This window comes from Leptodactylus fuscus, chromosome 3, assembly GCF_031893055.1.
Source record: "Leptodactylus fuscus isolate aLepFus1 chromosome 3, aLepFus1.hap2, whole genome shotgun sequence".
Taxonomy (NCBI): domain Eukaryota; kingdom Metazoa; phylum Chordata; class Amphibia; order Anura; family Leptodactylidae; genus Leptodactylus; species Leptodactylus fuscus.
Window position 1 is genome coordinate 116,804,594 of NC_134267.1, and position 22,199 is coordinate 116,826,792.

Sequence of the window (22,199 nt, forward strand, 5' to 3'; positions counted from 1 at the left end):
AACTGTCATACATAAGTGCAGTTCCAACAAATGTAAAGCATTGTATCCCTCTCAGCACCGCAATGCCAACAAATGTCAGGAACTACGGGGGATAGGGGATGTAATTTGGTTGAGAAGTGGTAACGTCTAGTTCATATTTATAATTTTTCTCATATGCAGAGCAGACAATACTGTGTGTTTACATGACATCCAATAATGGAGTTGCCTGATAGCATTCTATTACTGAGGCTGGGGCGTAGTGATAACAGAAAGGTTCCCCTACTATTACCCCAATGCCCAATCAAGCAGGGGTACCAGGAAATACCAGGCACCACCAGACCTGGACCATGTAAATTGATGGAGGCAGCAATGAGTGTATTTTTTAGGGTGGGAAAGGCCAATAAACATGAACCTTTCCATCCTGAGAATGCTAAATGTTACATCAACAATTTTCATACTTACCAAAAGATGACTTGTTCCTGCTGTGCGCTGTGCTGTTATTTTGTATCCAGGCTATACAATATTTCTCCCCCCAGCCACGGCAAAAAAATAAGGTCATGAACGTTTCCCTAACTGATATTTACAACACTCATTCATTCTGTTGGGGAATGCCCCGGGGTAGATGCCATTGGTATCCGAATCTGGGAAACATGGGTTATATTACAAGCTTGGAGAACACAGAATACAGACCACTCACATGCTGTATATCAAAAATGTTCTGATTTAATGGTGGGAAAGAGACAGTTTAAGTATAATATAGACAAAGAAAAGGTTGTACTATTCTAATTAGTATAACATGATTGGTGTAGACCAGGGGTCTCAAACTCAACTCAGCATGTGGGCCGCAGAGCAAGATCCCAGCCAGTCGGCGGGCCGCACCGCGGCAAATTTAGCTCCACCCACTTTTATGTTGACTCCACCCATTCATTTTTCATGTGCCCCCACACTGTATAATCCTCCTACAGTCACCCGTAAACTATATGTCCCCCTCCATCTTTCCCCCAGTTACATATACACCCTTCATCTGCCCCCAGATTCATGTCCCCCCATCTCTGCCCTCAGATTCATGTCCCCCCATCTCTGCCCTCAGATTCATGTCCCCCCATCTCTGCCCCCAGATTCATGTCCCCCCATCTCTGCCCCCAGATTCATGTCCCTCCATTTCTGCCCCCAGTTTCATGTCCCCCCCATCTCTTCCCCCAGATTCATGTCCCTCCATTTCTGCCCCAGTGTCATGCCGTTCTCCCCCCTCCCTTCGTCTGCCCCCAGTGTCATGAGCCCCTTCATTCCACCTCAATGTTTAAAGAGGACCTTCCACCATTTTGCCCACAGGCAGTTCTATATACTGCCGGAAAGCTGACAGTGCGCTGAGTTCAGCACACTGTCGGCTTTCCCGATGTGGGCCCAGTGTGAAGAGCTTACGGTCCGGTACCGTAGCTCTTCTATGGTCAGAAGAGCGTCTCTGACACTCAGTCAGAGACGTCCTTCTTCACAGCACAGCCAATCGCGCTGTGCTGTGAGAGCCGGGAGGAACGCCCCCTCCCTCCCTGATAATGCTCGTTTATGGACGAGTACTGCGAGCAGTATATAAAACTGCCTGTGGGCAAAATGGTGAAACGTCCGGATTCAACTTGGATCCGGCGTCCCTAGGCTTGTGCGGGCCGCACAAAATTGTTCGGGGGGCCGCGAGTTTGAGACCCCTGGTGTAGACTTATAAGATAAGCCTGGCACATGACTATTGGATGAGGCCTAATGTAACCTGCATCTCATTATAGCTTCAAAGAAGGGGATGAGCTTTCTCATGAAACAAAAAAGGATACAAAATGCTTAATATGTGAGTTGACATCCTCCACACTATGTGTGTGTGTGTGTGTATATATATATATATATAATGGAAAGAGAGGTAAGGAGACATGCTAGGTGCCAGACTTCTCCTAGACTACAGCCAGTGCCGCACCTCCCATGAGGCGACCTGAAGCGAGCGCTTCAGGCGGCACTATGCCAGGGCCTCGGGAGGGCGGCATTTTTGCCGACCTAAGCCAGTCCAGGACAAGCTGTCCTGGACTGGCTTAGTGTCACCGTGTCTGCAGCCCGACACGGGAAACGAGTGGTGTATTGGGGCGGCCCTGCTGGACGCAGCGATGCTCCAGCGGCCGCCCCTCACAAGCAGGCAGAGAGCAGCCTGCCTGTTCTCTGCCTGCGAACGCCACGCGCTCCGATAGGCCCCGCCCTTTTTCACTTGACCCGCCCCTTCTGATCGGTCACGGCCCTTTTCTCGAGACCACGCCCCCTCCTCCGGGAAAGGGGGGGGCGGCTTTCTGACGTCTGCTTCAGGCGCCAGAAAGCCCAGGTTCACCCCTGACTACAGCCTTGGAGATAACAAACAATAGCTTACAGAAAGTCTGTGCCTACATCCCTTCACACTCTGAGTGACCTCACCTCATAGTATATGTGTTAGAATACAAAATGGATGACATATACAAAATGGAGTTTATAGAACAAAATAGAGTATATAGAGATACATGATTATACTTGTCCCTCACAATTTCATTGCTCAGTTTCCTGTAGAGCCTGACCAATGGAATGAATAAGTGCAGTAAATATTAATGAAATAAACTTTCATGTGCCATCTGGTGGTAGAATCTGATTGATACAGACAAATTAACTTTGTTTCAAATTCAGATAGCCTTTAAGGGAATGTATCACATAAAAATTATATTATTTTTTATTAATTTTTTCATTTTATTTTTTTCACATCTAAGGAAATATTGAAAATTATAAAATAATTTTTAATATTTTTACTGTTGGCCACTAGAGGGCACATAACTTCTGTACTGTGTCAATGCACCGCACAGTACACAAATGATTTCCAACTGTTGATATGGTCATATTCATTTGATACAATATTGAGAACATGGGCCTATTTGTGATGGCTGTCTATGGCAGTGCTTCCATACCTTTCTATAGACTCTTTTACCCAGCCGTATAATGGCCAAATACTGGGCACTACCATTCCTAAGAACAGTTGTTTCCAATAATTGGAATGTGTAAATGAGCCAGAGATCACTTAACAAGCAACATAAGAGATACTCGAGTGTCCCTAATACATCACACTATGTAAACAGGGTGATGTGCAGCAGACAATTGCAAGCCATATAACGATGAATTATTCAGTGGAGCGGGAAATGATCGGGAACAACCCATTACATAAACGTTTAGCAATGATATACCAGGAGAGAAAGAGGGGAAGAAGACATAGTGGATAGAATTTATTCATGTGTGAGTTAAACATTTCAAGAATGTAGCGTCAAGTAATATTGCCACACAACGCCCAAATAATACCTCAATGCAAAGCACAGTAAAAGTCAATAAATAAATAATAGCGCAGGGAGATGAGCAGGATAGAAATGAGTTTATACTCAAATTCCTGCTGGTGCTTTCTTTGCTCTTCGTCAATGGAGAGAAGAGGTGCAGGAAGCAATGGCAGATGAGAGGTGAAACCTTATTCATTATGTCTGTGGCCATTTGTGGATGAAAAACAAAAGCTCACATTCATGCTTAAGACAATGTCTCAGTGCTTTTTTTTTTTTTTTACTATAATGGTTCAATCTTTTACTTCTGTGAAAGCAGCATCCTTTTATTACAATGTTTACCTACATCTCTATATAATAGATCTATGACTTCAAGTGGTCTCCATTTCCAGGTTGTGGAAAAAAAGAACATCTAAATATACTTACTGATATCTATAGCGTCATGTGCTCTTTGTGGAGAACACAACACACAGCAACAATTCATGTGTGAAAAAGGCCTAATCCAGCACTGGAAGGGCATATGCAAGTCGTTTCTAAAGGAAGATGTTTATGGACATGGCTATGGATATGTACATGTATGTATGTGGGTATGTAGAGGTGCATAGTTCACATGATAATGCTTCCATATAACATAAACACTGATGCACCAATATTTTAGAAGAAAAAATATCGATCACCCCAATATTATATACTTTAATTCTGTGGTTCTTAACCGGGGTTCGATTAAACCCTAGGCCCTATGCACTGTTCATTTTGTGTACCAGTAAAAAAACATATACCTATGTCTTGAATTTGGAAATGAATGATATTTGATTTATCACTAAAGAAGGGTTCAGTGAATGTGCATATGTAACTGGTGGGTTCGGTACCTCAAACAGGGTTAAGAACCACTGCGTTAATTCATGCTACTCGGCAAAAATAAACATGAGGCTCTTAGTATAGATTTTGACTGTCTTTGACACTGAGATGTCGTGACCTTGACATGTTTTGGACTAGATTTATATAAGATCCTGGCCATTAACAGCAAGGTGTCAGTGGTATGTAATAGCGGACACCCGCTGCTGATGGCTCCTAAGCTGGTGCCAACACTGAGCAGCACATGCTCTGCTCTTCTTTCTCAAAAGGAACATAAGTTATTTTCTAGTTAATGCTGCTTGAAAATACTTGGATAAAAGAAAACTAACTCTCCTTGGTCTTGTGGTTTCAGTAATAGATAATAATGACCGAAAAGCATTGCACTCGCCAGAGATGGCTGGCAGGGGTCATGTATAGCAATGAGTGTTCACCAAGTTTACATGGCCGCTGCCCTGAGCAATAGAACTCATCAACGTGGCCAGTGGCATAACTAGGAATGGCGGGGCCCCGTGGCGAACTTTTGACATGGGGCCCCCCTGACACCGAAGATCTTGACCGAGCCCCTCCTACGCATTCCTGCGCGCTCTATTATGACCAATAATGGCCCCTGCACACAGTATTATGTCCCATAGTGGTCCCTGCACACAGTATTATGTCCCTTAGAGGCCCCTGCACACAGTATTATGTCCCATAGTGGTCCCTGCACACAGTATTATGTCCCATAGTGGCCCCTGCACACAGTATTATACCCAATAGTGGCCACTGCACACAGTATTATGTCCCTTAGTGGCCCCTACAGGACTAAATACTGTCACGTCACCGCTGACCGCTATACCAGGACAAATTGTGGATAAAAAAATCTGGTCATGTGCATTACAATTTAGTAACTCCATGTGCCTCATATTAATAGAAGTTAACCCCATAATCTCCCTCACATTAACCCCTGTCTGCCTCACCATAAGAGTTACTGATATGTGAGAGACATGGAGGTAATAATAAAATATCTTCATTACTATTACCGCCATATGTCTCACATATCAGTAACTCTTATGGTGAGGCACACAGGGGTTAATTTGAGGGACATGATGGGGTTAACTGCTATTAATATGAGGCACATGGAGTTACTAAAACACAAGTAATCACCCCAAATGCCTGATAGTAATAAGTAACCCCAGTACGTACCTGTGTAGCTTCAGTTTCATTTTCCTGGAGCAGCTTCTTCCTCCAGTGCAGGACGGCAGGGATAAGCCCCGCCTCCTCCTCTCATTGGTGGGCAGAGGAAAGCAGAGAAAGGGAGGGGGGAGAGAGGGAGAGCGTCCTGAAGCGCTGACAGGAGCCCGAGCTGCAGCTCCTGTGTCTCAGCCGTTGCTGCAGCTTCGGGGCCTCCTGTTGGTGGAAAGTATTCCACCAACAGGGGGCCCCGATCATTATACTCGGGGGTCCGAAAAGACCTCCGAGAATAATGATAGCAGCGGTAGCAGCTGTCACCGGGCCCCTAATGTCCCGGGCCCTGTGGCAGCTGCTACCGCTGCTATGGTGGTAGTTACGCCACTGAACGTGGCCTCCACAAACATTACATTGTCTATATAAATAGCAGAATCACATGGATCATTAAAATATTTAATAACTGTGCTATGCATTTCAAGGTCGGTCTGACCTATTCTAAGGTGGCTGAAAAAGAGGTCAGACCAACCTTGAAATGCTAGCTCAGTTATAAAATATTTTACTCATCCCTAGCTTTTTACATACTATTTAACACAGTGGTTCCTGTGCGAACCTGATCCTGTCATTGCCGAAAGCGCCAAATAAGAAATACATATAATTGTTATTGTATCAGTATTTTATGTCAACTTCTGATCCTGTGTCAGACTATAAAATTTCATAAATGATCAAAATGTTCATGTTATTATGACCATGTAGTCTCAAGCTCCTTGTATTCTGACTTACACTTACATGTAGTACAACTGCACACTATATGCAGTATTAAACTGTTTTTCTTTCACATTTCCCAAATTGCACACAGAAATCACAGATTATAGTCACTCCAATGTGACAGAAACTCATTGGGCATTGCCATTCACACTGCTCAATAAAATCTAAGTGAATCTTTTCTTATATCATTGGACGGAAACAGGGAGACAGGCATAGAATCTCTCACGTTGCAACACTCAGCTGCCCCACAAACTATGCTGTATTGAGAACATTTTATAGATGACCATATTAAAACTGTCTCATGAAAGTGTCACTTTAAACTTGCCACCATTTATCACAGTACCCAATAGATTATATACTTCAATCCGCACTCTTCTTTTTCAACCCATATAACAAACTCAATATGGTGCTTGTTTATGGCAACTACTAGCCACATGAACAAAGAGGAAACAAAGAAGATGCATTCTAATCCATTACTATGTAACAATTGATATTAACAGACTACGTGTTTTTTTGGTCAATAGTTGGGTAATAATTTATTGCCATCAGTTGGACATTTTTCATTCTCTGTGGAGCCTCAGATAGTTCAATAGTTGTTTAATTTTAGTGAAATCCTAATGCAAATGTGAATGCAGCAGCAATTACATAAAGTGATTAGAGGAGATAGACGGCATCTACCTAGGATGTTGATTTCATTAGCGGAAAGTACATAATTAGTAACCAGAAAACTATTTCGGATACACACTATATTCATGCCCTCTGAATATCCATATAACATAAACTAGACAAAACGACATACCGTATATACTCGAGTATAAGCCAACCCGAATATAAGCCGAGGCCCCTAATTTTACCACAAAAAACTGGGAAAACTTATTGACTTGAGTATAAGCCGAGGGGGAAAAATGCAGCAGCTACTGGAAAATTTCAAAAATTAAAATGGTCGGTGTTTTTGGGTGCAGTAGATGCTGGGTGCTGGGGAGGGGGTGTTTTGGTTGTCTGTCTGCCCCTTCCTTGAGCTTGAGGACTGGGTTTTTTCCTCCCCCACTTGGAATTCAGCCTGGCTGAATATAGGGTATCTGCAGTGCTCCTATTAACCCCTTCCTGATGGAACAGGAGCACTGCAGATACCCTATATACAATAGACCGGGCACTCTCAGACACAGGGATACCTAATGTGTATGTGTTTCACAGTAATTTTCTACTTTTGTATGTATTCTAGGGAAAGGAGTGATTTAGAACTTTTATTTTTTTTTTTGCACATTTTTATGGGAGATTCTATACATTAATATTGTGGCTGGTCATAGACCCCCTCTCCTTTTTTTGCTGACTCGAGTATAAGCCGAGGGGGGCTTTTTCAGCAAAAAAACTGGGCTGAAAATTCAGCTTATACTCGAGTATATACGGTAGCTTTTTAGAAAAATATAAGAAAATATAACTTTGATTACTAAACATAATTGTAAGGCCCCTTGCAGATGACCGTGGTGTGGGTCAGCGTGCTATCTATAGCACACTGATCCATTCTTTTCTACGGATCCATACACATGACTGTGATTTTCACGGTCCCGTTGCAGGCCAACAGTATTTTCATTTAATAAAAGGAGCGGCAGAAGCACGGCCCTTGCATGCGCAGCACATGTGGATATCCCCATTCACAACAGACGATCATGCTGCAACGGGCCTAACTTATACCCTCGTACAAACTACCTAGTTGTAGTAGCCACAACGACCAAAGTGACCACAACCACCAACCTTCGCTCTGGTATGATTTTAGCCACTAAAGGATGACATTATTGGTACAAAGGTTGTGAATTTGAGGAGAAAACAAAGACAGGACAAAAATGAGAAGAAATACCAACCCAACAGTATGGCCAGTACCACACAACACCACAAGTGGGTAAACTACTGCATGAACAAATAGGCAAAAATACAGTCAGATAAATGATGTGAAAGACATAAGGTTATTGAGAACAGAGGGCAAGAAAGTTTTAAAGCTGAACATTCGCTAAAGCTACACATCCACTACAACTATCAAAATGATTTTTTTATTTGAGTCTACTGTACCTGACAATCTCCATCACTTTGACTTCAACCCCCTCAACAAAACAGAATATGGGTTATTGGGAGTTTTCTGTCTTGTATTAGGCAAAACATGTATCTCTAGTGTGTTTGATATCTCTTAGGAGTTTAAGAATAGGATGTTGGAATTCCAAACTGGTTTTCCAACATAGGAAAGTGGCCAAGGACAGATACTGAGATATATAGACACAGCCAATGGAAAGACAGAGGAGACATAGGCTGTTTGTGGGGGTGAATGAGTACAAATTATATTGCTACTGTTTCCTCTGTCTTTACTTTAGCTCCCTCCCTGTCAGTGCCTATTGGAAGTACTTACAGAGCCAAGATCTTATCGCGACTTTGATGTTTGACGTTTGACCAGATACAAACCATCCTGCTAGCTCTGGGAATGGCAGCCATTTGTGTAATAGCAGTGATTCTTCTCTGGACTATATGAAATAGATTAAGTAAGTATTTAGGAAAATATTATTAATACTGGAGTATTAATTAATTTTAGTTGGTAGATAGGACTGTAGCCATTTCAAGAGAATTAAAGGCTTTACAACTGAAAGCAAATGCATAGTATGGTCATTTTTTGACATTCTATAGATCCAATCAGGAAGTGCTAGCGCAACCTTTGGGAGAGACGGCTGAAATCGTGTTGAGGTGATTTTCTGGATCGTAGATTCAATTGATTTCCAGTAGTGGGTTAAGATCAAGCATCACCACCACAGGTAGGGGAGAGAACCAATATGCTGACTGCAACGTCAGCAGAGATTAAAAGGAACTAGTTGGTAGGTGTGCAATAACTCGGGTGTCTTGTGCCATCTAGTTAGAAGTTTAGAATGTTTTTCCTGAATTCTGATACAAATAGAAAAGCCATGGGATGCAAACAGGATTAATTTGGTGTCCTCGTTTATCAGGGATATGCCCAGTTCTTTTACCCAGGACTATAGGAAGACCGTTCTCATTAGACTTCAATTCACAATATAAATATGGTAAATATTGGATAATTGGTTTTGATAGTGGGGCTAGTACCAATTTCTCAAAATTGCCTTTAGTTAACAGTCCAAAGTCAGACACGAGAAGCAGTTCTATACACTAGAGAATACAACACTGGAGACATCTGAATGTATGTGAATTGTGTTTGCAAAGTGATGGAAGATATGGCATAAATAGTGTAATTTATTGATTGCAATAATAAATAATAAAGATATTATTTCAGAATCTTATGTAAATACAGGGCAGTTTGTCTCATTTAGGTGGAAGTAAGCATGCATAGGTCTTTGTGGGACACTGTTTTATATGGTTGGTTTGGTTACAGGGCTGAAACAAGCCACACAAATAAACTACAGTGAAACCATAGACCACTTACAGTAAAACCACAGACTACTTATAGTGAAAACATAGATGACTTTTATGAGAAACATTTTCAGTGGTAACCTCTTTTAAAAAGTCTCACATTGGACTTGCATACATCTGCGTTGTACTGAAGCAATCAGGAATAAGAGTCTTGTAAGGGATATCAGGAGAAAAAAATTGTTAGCATCACACTGGAGCAGAGTCCGAGTCATAGTCAATGCTATCTACAACTGAGGTATGCAGCATACATGGCAACAGAAGGAATTTTGCCAAGACAATTTCAGGAACTGGGTTAGAAAGCGGTTAGGCTATATATACCCCACACAAAAATGAGCATTTTTGGGGTCTTCTCAGGTTGCCTTTAAACTTCAGATTTTGGCCTATGAAATGTCAGTAAAGTAGTGTCAAGGTTAGCAGTGAAGGAGAAAAGTAGAAAGGGGAGATTGGCATAACTACCGGGGTAGTAGCGGTAGCAGCTTTCACAGATCCCGGGACATTAGGGGGCCCGGCAGCAGATTTTTTTTAGTAGTCCATTACCTGCTGGAGTAACTCCAGCAGGTAACAAGCCCTATTTACTTAACAATCTCGTCACATGAGCCGGGGCCTGTGTTCTTGTGTGACAACGCAGGCCCCAGGTCATGTGATGTCCTGTACATCATTGAAGGTGGCCGACATCACCAGTTAGTGTGCCAGAGCCAGGAAGAGGTAAGTAACAGTGTTTTTTATGTTTGTATCTTCCCCTGGGTCTTCAATTATAATACTCTGGGGTCAGAAAAGACCCCAGAGTATAATAATTGTACATTGGTGGTCCACAATGGGGCATAATACTGTGTACAGGGGCCACTATGGGGCATAATACTGTGTGCAGGGGCCATTATGGTGAATAATGCTATGTACAGGGACCACTATACCTCATAGTGGCTCCTGCACACATTATTATTTCCCATAATGGCCCCTGCACACATTATTATTTCCCATAGTGACCCTTTCACACAATATTATTCCCCATAGTGGCCCCTGCACACAGTATTATTCCCCATAGTGACTAAGGGGCATAATACTGTGTGCAGGGGCCATTATGGGGCATAATACTGTGTGCAGGAATGCGGGGGGATGTCGGTTGGTCAGGGTCTTTGGCAGGGAGGCCCCATGTCAAAAGTTTGCCACTGGGACCCGCCATTCCTAGTTATGCCACTGAAGGGGAGATATGTTGGGGTCTAGGAATGAGAGGGGAGCCAAGCTAGGAACAAGGATTGAGGGAGATAGTTGTTTAAGGACCTCTATTTAAAGGGATACCATGATAAGAATTATGAGAGGAGAACCATGTAAGGATCCAGCTTAAAGGAATACCATGTGGTAAACCAGGAATGAGAGGGAGACCATGCTAAGGACCACAATTTAGAAACATGCCAAGCTAGGGACTAGGAATGAGAGCAGAACTATTCTGATGACCAGTAGTTAAAGGGATACCATACTGGGAACCAGGTTGCCAAGTAGGAAAGAGAGGAAAGCCAAGCTATTGACTAATATTTAGAAAGAAGCAAGCCTACACCAAGAATGATGTGCTCATTTTGAAACAGGAAAAATGCAGGCCACCAGAAAAGTTAAAAAGCATTGGTATCCCCTATGGTTATGAGTGTGGGTTCAAATGATTAGTGTACAGTAACATGACAGTTTTATTAGCCCTTGTCTAGAAATTATTCTATGCAATATGCTGAAGGAATGCCCGACTCTGTGTAATATTCTGAAGCACAAAATACATGATTTTTGATTCTACGCTAATTATTTGGAGCTTTTGGGATTGTATATGTTTGCTAACCCCATTATACCTTTAAATGTATTTTATGGCTCCAAACTCAATTTTCATACTGATGGCCTATCCAAGGAAAAACTCATCAGTATGTGAACTGTCACAGTCTTACACCCACACCCACACAGATCATGTAGTCTAGTAGGCTCTATGTGCGGGAAGCTACAAGTAATGAAGTTCACGGTGGTGCTTCTGCGCTGCTCCTGGTACTCGAATAGGAGCGGAGCTGCCCTAAGCAGTTTCTGGCACCCACATGATCTGCTATAACACATGATCTGAGCAGGTCTGAGTGTCCGACCCCAAAAGATTACATAGTAATGACCTATGTTGTGAACAGGTCATCAGTATGACATCTGGTTTATGATATGACATTGTATTTTCACATTACAGAAAAGTACAGATGTGTCCTTACTTGCTTTTCCTCTTTTACAGATGACAAAAATGATTTTGCAATATGGTTTCTGGAGATATCTATTCTATGTATCTGTATGTGACCAGTGGTTGTAATGTGATTTGTGGCCTGTTATAAGGGTTTTGCTAGAATATTGTGAAAGTGTATTGAATTTGCATTGCGAGAAATTGGTGTCCTTAATAAAGGTAGATATATCTGTATGTAATTGATCATTCTATAAATTTTATACAGAAAATTAAATGTATACACAGTGCAAAACAAAAATTACAATGCATAACATGTTTCAAGAAAATTACTTATTAATATGGTGGCAAAAAAATGAATACATGCCTTTAAAACATTACCAACATGGGTCCACACAAACTCTATCTTTTCAGCTGTACGTTTGACTATAGTTGAAGAAAGCCAGGATAACTTGAAATGAAGTAGAATTCATATAGGAACATAAATGTATGTTCACTGTGTCGGGACAATTAAAACTTACCCAAGGATGAAATATCATAAGTAATAGAATGCTACAGTGGAAATTTCACCTATGATAAAAAGGTGAATCTTTAAATGTGACGTGTAACTGAAATTGCCAATATCATTATCACAAGAAAAATGATAATGCTCCATAAATAACTGAATTACTCTGCTCTATTTGCAGAAACTTTAGCATATATACAGGCAGTAGCGTTAGGACACATTGCTGATTCTTCCTCTACAGTGGCCATCCTGAAAGTCAATGTGGACGTACAGGAATTGATTTACAGTGCTTCTAACATAAGATAAACATTTAATATGTTGTCCACCTTTTGCTTCCTAAATTTCCAACATGATAATTCCATTATAATCAGAACTACAGCTAATTTAGGTTTCTATCATAGATCAGTATGGATTGTTGCTGACTTTTGCATAATCTTTTAATCCTTTTATGAGATTAAATGATTAGCATGTGGAAGGATGCGTATCAAAGTCCAATTTGACAACAATGTGTTGCATTATACAAGTGACTTCTTTTCTTTTCTCACTGTTTTTCATCAATGCCAATCTGAACACATTACTTTTCAATATTTACTGTCTTCGGTATAGTTCCATTTCTTACGCTGTTCTGTGTACCTCTCCTCTTAAAATTTATATTACTCATATATAAAAATTAAAAACTTGTGCAATTAAAGGTACATTCACATCACATTTTGGCCTTACATTTAGTCCAATGAAAAAATGTATGCGACCATTTGCGTAGGTGTATTTCAGCTACTCTCCCCATCTCTGATACACACCTTGTAATGCCAAATCATGCAATAATATTCAACAATCAAGACAATACATTTGCAACCATATCTAAAAAAAGTGGCAACCTTCGGAAAAAAGCTATCCAGTACTAGAAGACTCAAACCTACCAAAGCCAGTCTCAGGCTAAGGTAATGTAATACGCAGAATTGTTTTTGGTGCTGCGTTTACACCACATATTCGCAGAATGGGGCCCCGTCCTTAGCCTGGAAATGATATCTTTTTATTTAATATTGCACTTCCCAAGTTTCCATCCTTTTCCCCATACTAACATCACTCTTTCATGTAACAATCACAAGAATAAGACAGTCAAAAAGGAACAAGTCTAAGATGAGTTATTTTTATCACAGGATATACACTTCCAAATGTGTCAGCATAAAAAAGAAAGAAATTTAGACAAAGTTTTACAATGTCAAACAATATTCATCAATTGTCAAAAATATTTTTTTCTACGGCAGTAGGTTTCTAATTATTCTGCAGTCATAAAATTCTATGTTTTTAACTTGTGTTTAAGCTACAAGAATATGAATCTCATCAAACCGTAAGTGACAGTATTTTAACATAATGGCAAATGGGAACATTTTACAGAACACAAACCCCTAAAGATTCTGAACTTTAAGTAGTTTTTCTACGATACAGTCACATTTGAGAATACATTGACTAATTGCTGGTGATGTTATCGGTATCCTATCAAGACCATGAAAGGACAACGAGCTTTATCGGGTTTTGTAATGATAAAACTGAATTGTGGAAGATATTCAGTTTAGGAATTACAAAATGTGTCACTCACTACTAGAACTATTACTTAAGATTATGTTAAAATGTTGAATAGGAAAATAGTTACTAAGGTTTAGAGAGAGAACATTTTATATCCTACAGAACCAACTGGATTTTCATAAACTTTATTATTATTATTATTATTATTATTATTATTATTTATCTGTTTATTTTTAGAGCAGTATTAATTCCTTGGTGCTGTACATTTGCATACCATACACAAAATATAAAGAATACGTACAATACTAACAGTGACCAATTGGTACAGGGGGATCGAGGGCTAAGCCCACAATCTCTGACAATCTATAAGGAAAGGGTGATAGAGACAGAAGGTGAGAGTAGAAGTTCTCTTAGGTCAGAAATGTATTAAGGGGAGAGGTTGTGTATGGCTTTGTATGCCAGCTTTAACATTTGAAACTCTATTCATTGGGTGATGGTTAGCCAGTGAAGGGATTGGCAGCCGGTTAAAGAACAGAGGAAGAGGTGAATTAAGCGAGTGACAGGGTTTAGGGTGGACTGGAGGAAAGCAAGAGCATTTGTTGGAAGGGCATTGAGAAGGGTGTTACAGAAGTCTAAGTGGGAGATTATGAGGTTATGGACTAGCATTTTTGGAGTTTCAGGGGTGAGGAAGGAGCAGATTCAAAAGATGTTTTTGAGTTGGAAGCGGCAAGAAACTTGTCTAAGCAAAAAATGGTACACGATACAGACTAATCCCCTGCTGCTCTAGTGGCACTGGTTCCCACCTGTCCTGCATCAACGATGTTAGATACAACAATCCCATTGTAGTTGGCCAATCACTGGCCTCAAAAATAATGTTTCCAACTACAAAAATGTGGATTTACTAACCACAATCCTAAAGTACTCCCACAAAATATAAAATAAAAGACCGTGACACAAAGCAACAAATGTTTTTTATTGTTGTAGGACAATAAGCCAGAAGAGTTTACTAAACAGAATAAAACATTAGCGAATTAAAAAAAAAAGTCAAATACTATTAAGACCACTAGCCAACGTAATGGTCTGCTGCATTGACACTAGGTTCACACCTGCATTGGGGTCTCCATTCTTCGGGGAAAAATGGAAACCCAATCCACTTAAAAAGAGGATGCCCATGGAAACTCACAGACCCCATAGACTATAATGAGGTCCACTGAGTTTCTGTCTGAAAAATATGGATAGAAAAGACTTTCTTGCATTTTTCAAGTGTAATGGGGGACGAATCCCCGAAAAGTCACTGAATACAAGAGTGATTGTAGCCTTAAAAAAACTTGTCATACATATCTAAGGCAATTGCAAGTATTAGTAGTACCAACATCAGTCTCTCAAATTGGCTTCTTTATATAGAAATTATTTTGTGATAAAAAATATCTTCAAATTTGTTTTGTTTTTTTAAATTCATGTATTTATTTTAGAACTTTAATTTTCTCTTATGAAGATAGGGAGGTTGTTTTTGAAAGATTTTTTTAATGTAATAAATTAAAGTTGTAACATTTTTTATTGCAAATATTAATAAATAAAATCAAAAGTAACTATTCAAACATCTATTGGAGGTTGTATAAGTTATTAGGAAAATAGTTAAAAAAAAGTACTATTAAAAATGTCCTAAAAATGTCCTAAAAATCAGAAATGTCACTATCTCTAAAAGAACGGCAAATCTCACAAGACCTCTTATGATAATTATTTGCTGTGGTAGGTCTTCCACACTTCTCTGGAAGAAAAAAATGTAATGCAAAAATACTAACCCAACAATCTTAGTATTCTTTTTTAAAATTCTGCACATCATGGTGCCATTTACCAGATTGCATCTTCACTTATTTGCAGCTATAACACTTTGTACACCACTGTGTTTGACCATCTTAAATCTCTGAGAGTTTGTCTTCTTTTGGAATTTCAATGATTTCAAATGGAAATGGGTTCTCAGCACTCAATAGCTGTTCAAAAAATACAATTTATGGTATTTTTCTGCACACAAATGTAAGTGTCCTTAACAGGATTGATCCCCAAAGCCTTTAATCTGGTATTAGCTTAGCATGTTTGTTGATGGAAAAGTATCTAAAGCATGCTATAAAAAACATCATCAGTAAGAATTAATATCAAATACAGTAAAATTCACTGCAGATCAGGTGGTTGTTGACTTGTCTTAAAACAGGTACATTAAGAATGACCCTGGCTAAAATGTATTTTTTTTAAGGGTAGATTTTGAATTTCTGTGTGGGAAGTTGCAATATTCAAATATGGTATATGTATAGGGGTATACAGTGTCCACTTGAGTTACAATGTTCATTCATTTAAGGACACACAATTAGTTCTATTACTAACTATTTAAAGTGGCTCTATCATTGGGAAAACTAATTTTTAACTAAACATATACTTGCATAGCCTTTAGAAAGGCTATACATTTTGTATGTTAATCCCCTCAGTCGTTTTTGAATGAGCCTGCTTTTATTCACACGCTAATTAGACAGAAACGAGCATCGGAAGACTCAGTGAGCACTGTCTGCTATGTGTCTGTGAGAGCAGGGAATGCTGATGAATCCTCAGCAGCAGCAGCAGTCTCCATGCTCTCACACACACACAGCAGATAGTGCTCACTGAAATTTCCGGAGGCTAATTAACATGAGAATAAAAGTGGGCTCATTCAAAAACTACTGAGGGGATTAGCATACAAAAATTATGTGTGGAATGGCCTTTCTAAAGATTATGCAAGTATATGCTTAGTTAAAAATGAGTTTTCCCAACGATAGAGCCCCTTTAATCTTAAACCACAATTGGTTCCAAAACTCCTAAAATGCCAACCAAAATAATCCAAAGTGAAGTGTAAAGAAAATTAAGAAGAAAATTAATACTGATAAAGCAAGTCTATATATAGCATATACTCAGAAAGCTAGCAAAAACAACAAAAACTGGAGTTAGGGCTGTGAAGTTAGTCAAATTAATTTGATTAATTCACCACTCCAAACAATCGTGGTTCTGATTTCCATAAGAATTATGAAATTGCCATGGCAACATGGTGGCTCAGTGGTTAGCACTGCAGCCTTGCAGTGCTGCAGTCCTGGAATTCGAATCCCGCCAGGAACAACATCTGCAAGGAGTTTGTGTGTTCTCCCCGTGTTTGCATGGATTTCCTCCCATTCTACAAAGACATACTGATAGGAAAAAAAAAGTACATGAAAAAAAATGTATGGAATTGCCGTTAGCCCTGCCCAACAGTCTGAAATCTTCCATGCAGGCTTTGTCCTAACGCAGAAAATTTGGATTATCAGTTTATTCACTGTAGTAAATAACTGGGTAGTAGGATAGGGAAGCCAGTGTCAAATACATGTGACTCTTCCTTATGCCAGCTCACTGAATTATTTTAAGAACATATAAATTGAGATTAACATTAAGCATTGTTCTTAAACTTAAAGACTGAGATATTAATTTTAGTGAACAATAGCCCAGCCCTAACTGAAGCCTTCTTTAGGTTCTTGCACAGTACACACAACACACCAGGAAAATATAACTAAGGAATTTTGATTCATCATTTTTCCTCTAAATATAAAGTATTGTCTCTTTAGAATATGTATTTGTATGTACAGTAGAACATCATGTAGTTCTGATAGATAGTATCCACGTCCCTGCTTCTCTATTTTAGTCACTAATTTTGCATGCACACTATATAAAAATAGGTTTACAAGACCTCAAACACTATTTCTGCCCTGCTGTCACAGACTCGGTAAATATGGTCTTCATCTGAATGTGCATCTTTAATCAAGAGCTAATGCATGGTTATTTTGGGCTGTTCTCATGTGGCTTTGTTTCCCTGGTGTTCTTTTGGTAACAGTTCAAGTGTGTGGTTTTGCAATAGTTTTCTTGTCTTTCTGGGTTAAATAAGGTTTTAGAATGAGAAAAAAAGAGACGACAGGTCTCATTTTACAAGCCCATCATAAATGTATCTTTTACCAGCATTTGTATCCAAAGAAACTGCTATGAATATAAATATTGTTAGCATACATTGACAGATTAAACTATTAAGCAGTAAACTGGTACTCAGATTAAAGTGGGCCCAACATATTGGAGACTGAAATTGTGTATTTCTTTAAAAATTTTAATTTGCACATTGATTGTTGGAAAGCATATCTGAGGTTAAAATGCTAATAATGTCTATTGAGAAATTTCTTATGGGGTGTAGTTTACAAAATGAGGTCAGTCTTGGTACTTTTCACTGCACTGTTACCTTAGGGACTCATAGTGTCCTGGTAGATGGAAGTGAATCCAAGAAAATCTGACCCTCCAAAAGATTAATGGCGTTTCTCTCCCTCTCCCTCTGTGCCTATTTATGTGCCCAAACAACACATACAGGGTAGCACTTTCTTATACTACTCCTTGCAGTACTGCTTTCCATTTTTCATTTTCACTGCTCACTTTGGAGGAAAAATGGCTTAAAAGTGACCTAATTACAATGTACAAAGGTAGGAATGGACAGCACAGAAGTCTTTCCATTAATCTCTTTATGTCTAAGCCTGTAAGTATTACAATGGGACATCCTCTACACATAAAAGAAAAAATGGGGTAATTTTCTTCTCAGTTAGGGTATAATGGTTTTTTGATTAACTCTGGATCAACTACTTATGTTTATAGGTTGGACATGATTGAATTGTCTTTATCCAACGTTATCTACTATGTTACTCTTAATGTTAAGCTAGGTTCACACTAGAGTTCAGCTGTCTGTCATTGGGATCTGCATGGGACCCGAAAGATGGAGTGCCTGTCCATTAAAAAAGTGGTTATCCGTGGACCCCACAGACTATTAAGGGGGGCAACGGTTTCAGTATAAAACCGTCAGAGAGATTGAATATGTAGTGGAGTCTCCTATGGGGACTCCAACGCAGGTGTTAAGATAAGATAATCCTTTAACAGTCCCACCATGGGGAAATTTCAGTGTGTTACAAGCAGTATGATAATACAGATACAGGATAATAACAATAATATATCACAGAAACACATAAGCTGAGAAAAATACTAGAAATTTTCTTGTGGACAATGGAAGAAAGCGCACAAGAAAATGGCGCTCGAGCATGTGCAGTAGCACTCAGAAGGGTGCGTTACTGTGCATGCCCGAGATTTCAAAGCGCAGGATCGAGACTACAGAGAATGGAGGCAGTTACACCTACGGAGGAGGAGGGCTTCCTGGTGTCACGTTCGTGTCTATGCCCAGACCCAAAATCCGGACTGCAGACTGCATCGCTAAGGGAACAGGGGAGGGAAACTTTCCCTGATGCTACGGCGGCTAGCTAGGCCCTGCCTGCGGGTGGTCAGCTGTTCCCAAGTTAGCCTTGGCCCCGACAACTCCTGGCTGTCTAACACGAAGGCCTAGCCGACAGGGCGAGAGCTACAAGAGGGTTAGGGACTGGGGATACTAAGGTGGTTACCCCTACAGAAACCAAGGTGCAGCTGCAGACAACACAAACAGGACGGGAAGTACTGGACAACAGACACACAGCACAACACAATACGTAACAAGAGAATGAGGAGAGGGACAGTGGAGAGGTGAGGAAAGGGTTAACACAGGACTGGGGCAAAACAAACTGGAACCCAAACTTCCTCACAAACACCAAGACAGTGACAGGCACTCAGAACTGAAGGACAGGGCAGAGTAGAAGTGTGGAGGGGAAAACCAGTCTCACACACAAGGCAACACTCACACCACTTCCAACTCAGCTATAGTTCCAAAAACACTCCTCCTCCCTGAGCCACGAATTCTATGTTGGATACAACGAAAACCGGCAATAAGTGAAGCCAGCCCTCCTCCTTATACAGGCCCCAGAAGCGTCCGATAGGACAATGGTAACGACCAACACCTGAGGCTCAATCTAAAGAACCTCAGGTATACTCCGAAGGCCGATACCAAATGTACAAACAGATGGTCCCATGGCAAGGAACCCACAGAACACCGGATCAAATCCCCACCAGAAAAACACACAACTTAATCACAAGAATTCAGGTCGTGACACTTGGAGCACAATCAAAGGAGGGGGTGTTACAAAGGTATGACGCAGGGGGGTGCACAATGGCTTGGGGAAGGTCCAGGGTGCACGGTGAGGTTCATTTGCATATCTGTTTTTGCATATCAGTTTTTAAAGGCTATTCAGGCATATCACTATCTAAAATCTAAAACAACATCTGCAAGGAGTTTTTATGTTCTCCCCGTGTTTGCGTGCATTTCTTACCATTCTACAAAGACATACTGATAGGGAAAAAAAATGTACATTGTGATCCCTATATGGGGCTCACAATCTACATAAAAAAAAAAGGTTAAGGGGATATGAGTATACTTTTATATTGTCATGATGTGAGTGGCTATCGATAATTGCAGGCACAAAGATCAACGTTGAACATAGCTTAGTATGATTGTCCTGTACACAGGGCCGGCTCCAAGTCTGTGCGGGCCCTTGGGCGACTGACCCTCAGTGAACCCTTGATAAGCAAATCACATGCACGCAGGGGCGCAACTACCATAGAGGCAGCGGAGGTGGCTGCCACAGGGCCTGGGCCATTAGGGGGCCCAGTAACAGCCGCTACCGCTGCGGTGCAGGGGCCACTAAGGGACATAATACTGTGTGCAGGGGCCATTAATGGACATAATACTGTGTGCAGGGCTTACTAAGGGACATAATAGAGTGCAGAGGAGGGGGTCGGTCGAGGTCGTCGGCGTCGGTTGGGGGGGGGCCATGTCAAAAGTTCACCACGGGGCCCCACCATTCCTAGTTACCCCACCGCCACTGCATGCACGGCAGTGTGTTCTTATATAAGCCACTACAGTAAAAAAAAAAAAAAAAATTGGGTGGTTTTGCTGTGGAAACCTCTGTTGCAGTTGCTGTGGGCCTTTTGTATCTTTCAACCTTTGCATTACAAAGGGTGAGACCTGCTCCCTGCTATAATTGACATGTTGTGGGTATAAAACTACTGTGGTTTTAGCTGCCGCACGTAGATGAGATATGAAGAAATCTCATCCACAGTGCTGCTACTGTAGATAACAGTGGGTTATCACACTGTTTTTTCACAGCTAGTACCCTGATCCATTTTCTTGTATGGTCACATACACACACCCATGTGTATTATCGCAGGCCCATGAACTGGCAGTGAACCCAGGGAAAAACTCAGGAAAGGTCCTATACCTGTTTGTCTCGCGTTCCAGGCTTACTATATGAAGTAATGTCATCCAAGTAGCATCCATGTGGTTTTACCACATAGCGGGTGTGTGCCTCCACACACATTGTAATGGCCTCCGTACTCAATTAAATGGCCCATTTTGTTCCACACCTTATAATGGGTCCATTTTACACTAATTCACAATTAGGGCCCTCTTAGGGTCCCACACACAGTTTAAGGGTCTACTTTTACCCACCAACACACAGTTTATTTGCCTTTTTGCCTCCACACAGGACAAAGTACATGCATTGTTGTTTACGCAGCCGTGGTCCCCAATGTCAGTTTTTGAAGCTGGAAATTCATGATCTTATAGTATGTACAGTCCTATGAAAAAGTTTGGGCACCCCTATTAATCTTAATCATTTTTAGTTCTAAATATTTTGTTATTTGCAACAGCCATTTCAGTTTGATATATCTAATAACTGATGGACACAGTAATATTTCAGGATTGAAATGAGGTTTATTGTACTAACAGAAAATGTGCAATATGCATTAAACCAAAATTTGACCGGTGCAAAAGTATGGGCACCTCAACAGAAAAGTGACATTAATATTTAGTAGATCCTCCTTTTGCAAAGATAACAGCCTCTAGTCGCTTCCTGTAGCTTTTAATCAGTTCCTGGATCCTGGATAAAGGTATTTTGGACAAACAATTCAAGTTCAGTTAAGTTAGATGGTCGCCGAGCATGGACAGCCCGCTTCAAATCATCCCACAGATGTTCAATGATATTCAGGTCTGGGGACTGGGATGGCCATTCCAGAACATTGTAATTGTTCCTCTGCATGAATGCCTGAGGATTTGGAGCGGTGTTTTGGATCATTTTCTTGCTAAAATATCCATCTCCGGCGTAACTTCAACTTCGTCACTGATTCTTGAACATTATTCTCAAGAATCTGCTGATACTGAGTGGAATCCATGCGACCCTCAACTTTAACAAGATTCCCGATGCCGGCATTGGCCACACAGCCCCAAAGCATGATGGAACCTCCACCAAATTTTACAGTGGGTAGCAAGTGTTTTTCTTGGAATGCTGTTTCTTTTTGGACGCCATGCATAACGCCTTTTTTTATAACCAAACAACTCAATCTTTGTTTCCAAAATGAAGTTGGCTTCTCCAAATGTGCTTTTGCATTCCTCAGGCAACTCTATTTGTGGCGTACGTGCAGAAACGGCTTCTTTCTCATCACTCTCCCATACAGCTTCTCCTTGTGCAAAGTGCGCTGTATTGTTGACTGA

At 40.6% G+C, this 22,199-nt stretch overlaps 2 protein-coding genes across 2 annotated transcripts in view; both read right to left on the reverse strand.

Annotated features, from left to right (window-relative positions):
* FHL5 (four and a half LIM domains 5) overlaps positions 1–5,362 on the reverse strand; it is a 375,977-nt gene extending 370,615 nt beyond the window's left edge. Inside the window, exon 1 of the mRNA XM_075268224.1 lies at positions 5,359–5,362. The gene's annotated coding sequence lies outside the window, so the exon portion shown is untranslated. The remainder of the gene's footprint in view (positions 1–5,358) is intronic.
* Positions 1–22,199, reverse strand: part of FUT9 (fucosyltransferase 9) — a 108,837-nt gene that overhangs the window by 78,374 nt on the left and 8,264 nt on the right. The gene's annotated exons all lie outside the window — the stretch shown is intronic.